This window comes from Sceloporus undulatus, chromosome 3 (assembly GCF_019175285.1).
Source record: "Sceloporus undulatus isolate JIND9_A2432 ecotype Alabama chromosome 3, SceUnd_v1.1, whole genome shotgun sequence".
NCBI classification, from domain to species: Eukaryota; Metazoa; Chordata; class Lepidosauria; order Squamata; family Phrynosomatidae; genus Sceloporus; species Sceloporus undulatus.
The window spans coordinates 207463390-207473731 of record NC_056524.1 but is presented as its reverse complement, the minus strand read 5'-3'; the positions used below and the strand labels follow the sequence as shown (position 1 = coordinate 207473731).

The 10342-nt window shown below is 40.5% G+C and overlaps 1 protein-coding gene across 1 annotated transcript in view; it reads left to right on the top strand.

The window, feature by feature from the left end:
* SORCS3 (sortilin related VPS10 domain containing receptor 3) overlaps window positions 1–10342 on the top strand; it is a 652615-nt gene that overhangs the window by 412895 nt on the left and 229378 nt on the right. The gene's annotated exons all lie outside the window — the stretch shown is intronic.

Sequence of the window (10342 nt, the reverse complement as noted above, 5' to 3'; positions counted from 1 at the left end):
ATGTGACTCACAGAAGCTCCACCCCCTCAGCAACAAGCACACTCTCCTAAGGGTTTAAAAAATATTCAAACACTCACCAGTCAAAATGGCTGCCCAGTAACTGCTCTCCTTCTCCTCTCTCTGGCAGGAACTATCTGGAAAGGCTCTGGGAGGAGTTATTTATATAGAGCTAAACTCCTAGTTCTACCCCCTAGTGACTCACAGATGTGACTCACAGAAGCTCCACCCCCTCAGCAACAAGCACACTCTCCAGTCAAAATGGCTGCCCAGCAACTGCTCTCCTTCTCCTCTCTCTGGCAGGAACTATCTGGAAAGGCTCTGGGAGGAGTTATTTATATAGAGCTAAACTCCTAGTTCTACCCCCTAGTGACTCACAGATGTGACTCACAGAAGCTCCACCCCCTCAGCAACAAGCACACTCTCCAGTCAAAATGGCTGCCCAGCAACTGCTCTCCTTCTCCTCTCTCTGGCAGGAACTGGTTCCATCCTATAGAATTCTGGGATTTGCAATTTGCTGTGGTACAAGAGCTCTCTGATAGAGAAGGCTAAATAGCTCACAAAACTACAAATCTCCAAATTCCATAACATTGAGCCATGGCAGTTGCAGCAAACTGCACTAATTTTGTAGTATAGAAACAGCATAGGTTATAACTATGTCAGAACCTATAGAAATATAGAAAAGACCATAAAGTGGGAAGTATAGGAAGATGCTTGGAGGATTATGTAAACACTCACAGTGGGGAGCAGTTTTGGAGCAGCTCTTTGGTCCAGAATGTGAATGAAGATGACATCCAGCAACTGGAACCTTTCTTATTACTGCTTTCTTAGATTATAGGTTTCTCATTCAGCAGGTATGTGACTCAAGTTTGAGCTACGGTAAACATTTAACAGATATTAACATATCTATCAGGGTTTCTTCAGACTACATTTTGCTATGCCAAGGGTTCTTCTAATGAGGCTTAGTACATAACTCACCTCAGAAAATATATTCTATGTGAACCAACGGATATACTGTCTTTTACAGAAACTATGTTCATTCATACATAGTATGGAGGATGATTTATGTATGATATGACCTTCTCAGTAGTGACACTGATGCTGTAGCTGGTTGAGATTGTTCTGCTCCTTCCCTGCAGATTTTAGGCAATGGCTCAGGACATTTTAAAAAATGCAGAAGGCCTTTGGAGTCAGAGAAGTGTAATATGTTTATTGCTGCTGCTCTGATTGGATGTCTAGATGTTTGCAGTTTGTTTTATTGTTGGATTTACGATCTGGTCAGTTACAGTTTTAAGCTCTTGGCAAGCAATGTTGTGGAACCATCAAGGGTGAAAAACCATATAAACATATAATTGCCTACTTAGCTTATAAGCAAATAGCTTCAGTAATACTAGCCAGTTGAACAGGGATTTGAACAAAATGATGCTGCAAGGACATGAATCTTTCAAAATGTCTGCTTCTTTGGATTCATTCACTTTATGCTATGCTTTTCTCCTCTTCTCACCCTCCTTCATAGTTGGCTTCGTGGGTATTGTTAAGCAACACTACACAGAAACATTTCACTAACTCAGTCACAGTTGACCTCAGTTGAAAAGAGAAGACAACTAGTTTCTATGATGGCCTTTGGCTTCATGCCTGACCTTTCCTTTAAGTGCTTATGAAAAGAGCTTCACCAACACCCTCATACTGTTGACATTTAGTATAGGTGCTGTTGAAGAAGTTCTTGACATTTCTGCTTCTAAATTTTCTAAGTGAAATAAACTTCCTAGGAAAAGTTCTCTTTAGTTTTCAAAAGTTTTCATTCCCTGCTCCGTTGGTGGGAACACCAAATTATTGTTCTCAGTAAGCTCCTTATCCCAACCAGGAAGCCAATTAGTGCCGTATGGGAGAGAAATACTGGAAGAGTTCAGTGAGCTGAACTCAATGTTCAGAAAATATATAGTGCACAGAAAGAGTACATACAGTAGCAGAAGCCGCACATGTTGCTGTAGCAAAGCCTTACTGCTGCCAAGTTCTTCTGAAGAAAAGGAAAAGATGAGATGAGACTCAGGTGTCCCTCAGTATGCCACTGGCCCTCAAATAGGTGCCCCTTGGTTAAGCACTTAAATGAGCTCATCTAGTATGGCATCATTATTTGTTCTTGGATTGGTTTCTGTCTTGATCTGAATTCCAGACTCTTCTTCCAATATGTTTGAGGCAGCTACTTCATGGTGAAACTGGTGCATTTAAGAATGTGGCATAAGGGCTCCTAACAACAGTTTATAAAATACCACAGAAAGAAGTCACTTTTTTCAAGAATATTGGAACACTAATCATTTTTTTAATATTAATAAAAACTCAGATTCAGTTGAAAGTAGATTTTTGGGATTTTGGAATATTTGTATATCTATAAAGAGATATCTTGGAGATGGGACCCAAGTCTAAACATGAAATTCATTTATGTCTTGTATACATTTATATATACATTTAAAATAATTTTGTGCATGAAACACAGTTTGTGTATACTGAGCCATCAGAAAGCAAAGGTGTCAGTATCTCACCCATCCATGTAGACAATTTTGGATTTTGGAATATTCTGGGTTTCATAATTCCAGATAAAGGAGAATCAACCTCTCTCTCTCTCTCTCTCTCTCTCTCTCTGGAGTTTACCACACAAGAGGAATTTCTCTTAATTTCGAATGAAAAGAAAGTGGGGTCAGAACGCATTCACGTGAATTCGCTAGTTCAGTGAATTTATGTGAATTCTAATTGTATTCGAACTGACTTCCCATTGCCCGAAAATAGCTTGCCATTGCTTGAAATTGCATGTGATCACCTCTCATGCAATAACGTGAAACCCCATGATTGCGTTCAGATTGCCATTGGATTATACTTCCAATTTCCGTTGTCTGACAAACCCCTATCTCTCTGTGTGTGTACCATTTCCACATTTTGCTTTGCGTGCAAAATGCAGTTTCTTGTAGTTCAGGGGCTGGAATCCTATTATCCATCAGATGTTGTTGATAGCAACTCCTGGCATTCCTTACCATTGGGTAGGGCTGGTTTAGGCTGAAGGGGTTTGTTTATAATCCATCCCATACACTCAGGTCCTCTGGGTGACATTTGCCTCAACTGGCCAGGACTAGACTGGCAACTATCACCCAGAAACATTTTCATCAGCTGCCCATAGACTATGGAATGACTTGGTAGGATAGATTCAACTGCTGAATATGCTATCTGAATTTAAAATACTATTAAGCCCTAAGACTATTAATTTTAAATTGGTGTATTTTAAATTTTGTGTTGGATGATTTTAATTTGCCTTATGTTTATGTGTTTTAACTTAAGGTGTTAAAATAATTTTTTGTGTTTTAATCTATGTTATACCTGCCTCAAGCCCTGAAGAGAGGTGGGTTTAGAAATAATTTCTTCTTGTTGTCCAGCAACATCAGGAGGGCCCACATGATTCCCAACCTTGCTTTAGTGGTTCCCCAAATGTCACTGATTGTCCTCAAATAGCAGTGATTTTCCCTGAGAATGTATGGGTGAATTGAATAACAAAGTCTGATTATTCTCTCCAATTCATTATCTACTGAATATGGCACTCATTCAGACCCATTCAGTGTTTTGTCTTCGCATTCAGTTAGTTTGTTTCCTTGCTGGCTATCTTCTGGGCATTAAATCAATGCTGTTTTATCATTCCTTGTCAAAGGTACTATGCTCAGAAATGCTTTCAGCTTTTAGGCCCAACTCTCTAGCAAGATAATTTCTTCCTTTATGACCAGTAATAGGTGGGGGGAAAATCCAACTCTTTGTTTACTCTCTGCCAGAACTTGGAAAAAATACTTTTTTTTAACTATATTTACTATATTTCTCTGGTTCCTGATATCTGGTGGGGCTGCAGTTGAAACATAAAATTTTCTAGCTTTGTTTCCTGGAACTTTTTCTTCTTTTTATAAGCTATTTCTTCAGTAGCATTGCTCCATTACAAGACAAATTTGTCAAGTCTCAGTATGCTGTCTACAGTCTTAGGGACTGGCTCTGCTTCTCTCAGGCAGAGGTACAAATTTTGGGACAAATAGCACTTGAGAAAATGAACGCTATATCTTTGATTTTGTACTAACAGGCTTGACTGATCTTTCTCATTTCCAATTTGCATCAGGGCTCTTTGCTCTCCAGTACAGGAATATTCATTCACTGCATTAAATATGCCAGGAGGGGACAAAGAATGGAACTTTGGGGGGGGGGGGGATGGGGGGTGCATGAATTTGGATCTGGAATGATACTGAGAGCAAAGTAGAGATAGAACTTCCAGCATCATGACTTATGAGCCTTCTTGATATACAAACCCTGGCAGCAGAAGTTCAGGGCATGAAATAAGAAAAAAGAAATTACCACGGATCATCTGGAGTACCAAAATAATGCAAGGCCTGGAAAGACTCCTGGGTTGTGTGTTCTATTGATAAATACCATGTGGGATGTGAACTCTACCAGCAACTGTCTCAGCTACTTGACAACATAGCAGCTACTACATGCTGGGCCAAAACTACTACTTTCTACACTGACTATGGGTTGTTATGTCACCTTGTTATCTGGGTTTTACCAAATTCCTGAACCCAAGTAATTAGATTAGCCTCATGCCTCTGTCTACTGTCAGTTGATTGAAAAACAATTCTAGTCCATCTCCAAACTTTTGGCTGCCCCTTCCCTGGGACATCACAGTGGCCCAGTTTATGACACCACATGGGCCCTGGACCCACCTCCTGATTTCAGGTTTTGATCTAAAAATCTAAGAGACTAAGATGCTGTTTTAATGAGAATCCTAGTAGCAGTAGATCATTTCACCATAAATAAGGGACACCTGTCCCAAATGTCACTTTATCTGGATAATGTGCTTTGACTGCCCAGTGTGTCATGAGAGTACTGTTCTTGATGGACACAGCAGTCCTGGCCAGCCTTCAGAAGCTTCTTTATGAACTGATGGTAGAAATCTGACTGGTATATAGAGAGAGGAGTGGATAGAGATATACCACTACTTGCCTCCCCTTTTAGGGGAAGGGCATAGGTGGGGAAATGGCAATAGAACTCACTACAGAAGGGAGTTGGACCCACAGAGGAGAATAGGATTCAACTGTTACTTTGTGGACTTCAACTCCTATTGTCCCCACTTAGCTGGCTGGGGTATTCTGAGAGTGCTACTCCAAAAAGTAATTTTTCCAGTAACTTAGCTCTGGAAAGGTATAAAGGTTGAGTCCCAGCCTCAGTCTCCCAGGAGTCCAGACAAAGTAAGAGAGATAGAGGAGAGACCACTAAGGAAAGGGCACTGATGTCATAAGCATGCCTGAATTGTTATGAGAGAACTAAAGCATATAGCTGAAGCTGTTAAGGGCCCTTTTGTTAACGAGTTTTTGTCACTATTTATATAAAGACACACAAGGCATTAAGGCTTGCAATCTGAATTTCTTAGACTGTATCCTCTGAGGTCTCCCATGTTATAATGAACTACCATAATTGCAAATTATCCATGTTGTTCTGATCTTGTGGACTGAATCTTTCATCTCCTGTTATACTAGTCTTTCTTTGACAGAAAGACACATTAGCAAGTAAAAGCTGTGAATCGGGAGATTCCAGATAGGGCCACCAGTAAATTTTGTGATTTCAGTGACTGATGAAAATTGCATCTATTAAGAGGCTCAGGAGAGTGAGGGGATGTCGGTCTTATTGCGATCAAATCATTTGAAAAGTATGGTTGTTGCCATAGATTAATTGATCTCACAATTTGCCGAATTGTTCACATCCTCAAAAGTGGCTCACTTGCCCTTCAAAAGAAGATCTGTTCTTGCAATTCCCTTTGCCACTGCTGGTATACTTTATGTTTCATGCTGCTTTCTTTTTCTTCTTAGGGCCGTCAAGACAAATTAACATCTAATTTGGCATGAACCATGCAGGCCCTAGTTTGTTAAATGGGTGTGATCTGAGGGAAGGAAAAACATTGCTGCTTTTATGTCTTCTTATTTCATCTGGAAGGAGGGTCATATAATGTGTTTCTCTCCATTGGTTGCTAGTTCAGAACCTATTTATTTTCTGTGGGTTGGCATCTTAGTCCCAGCGGAAAGAAAACACCTAGGGATAACTGGATTTCTGCAGTTCTATTCCTTATTATTTCATGTTTCTCATATATCTTGGTTTGCACTGCAGTTTTCTTCTTGAAAGTATTTTACAAAGTAGACACTGGATATTGTACAGGAAAATAGGAAACACATTTCTAAATATTTAAACATATACGATAATGAGGAAAAAATGAATTCTGAAGCAGGGTCCCTGTCACAATTCCCCCTCAAATCAGAGATTACTCATTTGGGGCGAATGGTGGGAATGTCATCTGCTTCCCAGTCAGGAGAATAGGCCCCCATTGATCAGAACAGCTGTTGCCTAGTAAGAGGGGACTGGGGAACTTGCATGGTCCTTACACATTCCCTAAAGCAGTGAATACATAGGGATCATAAATACAAACCAGTCACAGATGTGTAACTCTATAGATTGGGCATTCCTAACTGCCTTAGTGAATACTGATCAATGCTTTGCTTTCTACAAAAGCACAGGCAGATTCCAGAGCAGCAAATAAAAACAAGAACAAATAATAGGAAAAAGTACTGAGCCAAACATAAAGTAAATAAAAAAAAATGTTCATCTTGATTTGAGGATACATTTTGGATCTCTGTGTTTACAAGGTCCCTTCCCAGTGTCTCCATTTCGTTATACCCTACTTTGTTCTGTTTTTAATGCTTCTGGTAACTAACACTCACCTTCCTAATTTTGATAGTGCACAGTGCTCTCCAAGAAACCAGGAAAATGCAGTAGATGTCATTTCCCAACATCATGAACTGCAGCACCTCAGAAACCCTTCAGTTGGAGTGCTGCCTGCTTGAAAAGGTGGATCTTTAAAGGGGAGTGGGGTTGGCATCATCAGACTTTCACCATCGTAGTTACTTCTGATAATGCAGGGGTTTGGCCTTTATTTTTAGCATTTTTGTTTTTAAAACATTAGATTAGTTCTGTTTTAATTCAGAACCTTTTCTGATGCACACCATTTTAGAATCCAGAATGTTCATAAATGTCTTAAGGAATTTCTAGGCCAGTATTTGCTAAACTGTGTTTTAATACTGTGTTGTTTTAATACATTTTAACAATGTGTGGTTGTGAAAGTTGACAGGAATAGAATCAACTGATATGACGGACTGCCAAAATGACCAATAAATGCGTCCTAGAGCAAACAAGACTGAACTCTCCCTATAAGCAAAAATAAAATAAAATAAAATAAAGATCAAACTGAGGCTATTGTATTTTGATTATATCACGAGATAACTTCACTCATTAGAAAAGACAATAATGCTTGGTAAAACAGGAAGCTTTTGAAAAAGAGGAAGACCACTTTGCAGATGGATTCATTCTGTCAAAGAAGCCACAACCCTGTGTGTGTGGGACCTGAGTAAATCTGTTGATGATAGCATGTCTTGGAAATCTCTCATTCATAGGATTGCAATCAGTTGAAGTTGCTTTGACATCAGCTATCAACAGTGTGTGTTAAAAATGGTGTTCACTGATAATTAGCTTTAAAGAAGAGCTCCAGCACCTGTGGAACTCAAACAAAGTAAAGCACAGCAAAGAAATCTCTGATTTTAAATATTATCTTCACTGTTGGGGTAATCCTACTGCCATTACATTGTGCCTCAGCCAAAACTGCCAATGTGCCCCGCCCCTCAACCTATTTCAGTTCACTGCCTGCTAATAAGAGGGCGCTTACATCTGATGTCCCTCGAGGAGCCATTCTGTCCCCCATGCTTTTTAACATTTACATGAAACCGCTGGGAGAGATCATCCGGAGGCATGGGGCGCAGGGTTATCAGTACGCTGATGACACCCAAATAGTCTTCTCTATGTCTCCGACTGATGCAGTGACCAAGGTTGGCATCTCTCCTCTCGTGGACTGCCTGGAATCGGTAGTGGGCTGGATGAGGGAAAACAGACTCAGCCTGAATCCAGAGAAAACGGAAGTACTCGTGATAGGTTCTCCTGGCCCAGGGATGGCGGTGTTTCCACCTGTCCTGAACGGGATCATGCTTCCTGTGAAGGACTCAGTATGCAGTCTGGGGGTGCTCCTTGACTCGTCGCTCCACCTAACATCTCAGGTGGATGCAACGGTCAGGAGCACCTGTTATCAGCTTCGGCTGATATGCCAGCTGCGTCCCTACCTGGGCCGGGGGGACCTTGAAACAATAGTACATGCTCTGGTAACCTCTCGTTTGGATTTCTGCAATGCGCTTTACATGGGGCAACCCTTGTACCATACCCGGAAGCTGCAACTGGTGCAGAATATCGCAGCAAGACTGGTCACTGGCACTTCCAGGGCCAGTCACATAACACCGGTCCTTAAAGACCTTCATTGGCTGCCTATTCGCTTCCGGGCGCAATACAAGGTGTTGGTTATCACCTATAAAGCCCTAAATGGCTTAGGCCCAGGGTACTTAGAGGACCGCCTCTCCCCATACAATCCGCCCCGCACATTCAGATCTGCCGGGAAGCATTTATTGAAGGTTCCAGAGGTCAGATTGGCTACCACCACCCAGAGGGCCTTCTCCAGCTCGGCCCCAAAACTCTGGAACTCGCTTCCCAACGAGCTCCGCTCGGCCACCTCCTTAGACCACTTCAACAAGGGGTTGAAAACACACCTTTTCGAGCAGGCATACCCTGACTCCTGACTCCTGTGATGCTCCCCTTCTCCTCCAGACAGCACTGTTGAGCTGTCATGTGTTTTGGTTTTTATTACTATTGATGTTATTGTTGCTTATGAGATGACGTAGATGTTTTTAATGTTTAATGTTGCTTTATTGTTGTGAATTGCACTTGTTGTTAACCGCTTTGATTTTTTAGAAAAGCGATATATAAATAAAAATTTTATTTTATTATTATTAATGTGATAATGAAATGAAGGGGCTTTTTCATGGAACAGAAAAAAGACTTCTGGTTCTTTGGATGAACTGCATAAATCTAGTGTGCTAATACTGTCCTAGGATGGCTCCTTGTGATTGCCTGTAGCAAAGCTATACTTCCTTAATTAAAATAGAATGTGCCTAACTTCAACATATTTGACAAAATCTCCTTGCAAAACCATTGTTGTGATCAATGGGAACAGTGTTTAGGTAGTAGTCCTGTGGGTGATGGATGTTTTGCAGATGTGTTTTGTCCTTGGCATTTGTGCCAAGTGCTGTCCTGGCATCCCCTCTGAACAGTTTTTAATCCTTGGTTCCTTTTTTAAAAATCCTCTGCTGTTGCACTAATTTATTAAATGAAGCTCTACTCCAAGCTCTTCCCCCCCCCCCACTTTTCTCCTGAAGCTTGTCTCTCTGCCTCACAGTCCAGAAATAGCAGGATCACTGAGCCATGGCATATCAGGCATGTCGTATTCACAATCAAAAATGTTCATGCAAATGAAAAGAATGAAACATGCAAGGAAAACTAAGCATCTGTAGACAGCTGAGGTATTTTTCAAAGAGCTGAGTTTTAAAGATAATGCACCACAATAAGGATACTGCCAAATTAGGCCAGAGATGTAGGGTGGGAGAGATCACTGTACAATAAGTTAAATTTTCCTAAATATGCTTTTGCAGTGTGATAAAATAATGACTAGAGACATTTCTGTATTAGGGAGCAAAGACAGGTGAAGCAATACGGACACAGTTTGAAAGTCAAGTAGTGGCTAAGATGGGTATAGAAAGATTATAAACTCATATGCACAGCTTCCTCACAAATGTGGTATGACCTCTTTGTGTTATCATTTCCTTTTGATCTATACTAATCTGGTGGTCTGGTGAAAAATGTTGTCTCAAGGATTTCCTTCAGTGGAAAATGTCAACACAGTACTTGTATCTCTTATTTGAAATAAAGGTTACAGTAAAAATGTCCTTATTTCCCATACAATTTTATTGCTGTAGTACTCTTAATAAAATTTTTGAGAAACCAAGGACATCTGGCATTAGTCTGTTTAAGAGAGAATTAATTTACAATTGCAGATTATAAATTCATCAAATGAGTTAGTATCACGGCAGAGAGTAAAATATGGTATAACACTACTAGCCACACTTGAAAGTGGAATTCTCTCCTCTGGCCACCTTATACACACTCAAAAGCTACTGTATCTCACTTCTGAGCCCATTGGGCATTTGCCATCTATTAGTTGCAGAATACCACCTCATAGAAGAGTCAACATGTGTAGACACACAAAATTAATTCCTAGATTTTCCATGACATATCAGTTATTTAATCTGATGGACACTGGATGTTTTGCACATAAACTCTGTGCCAAAAA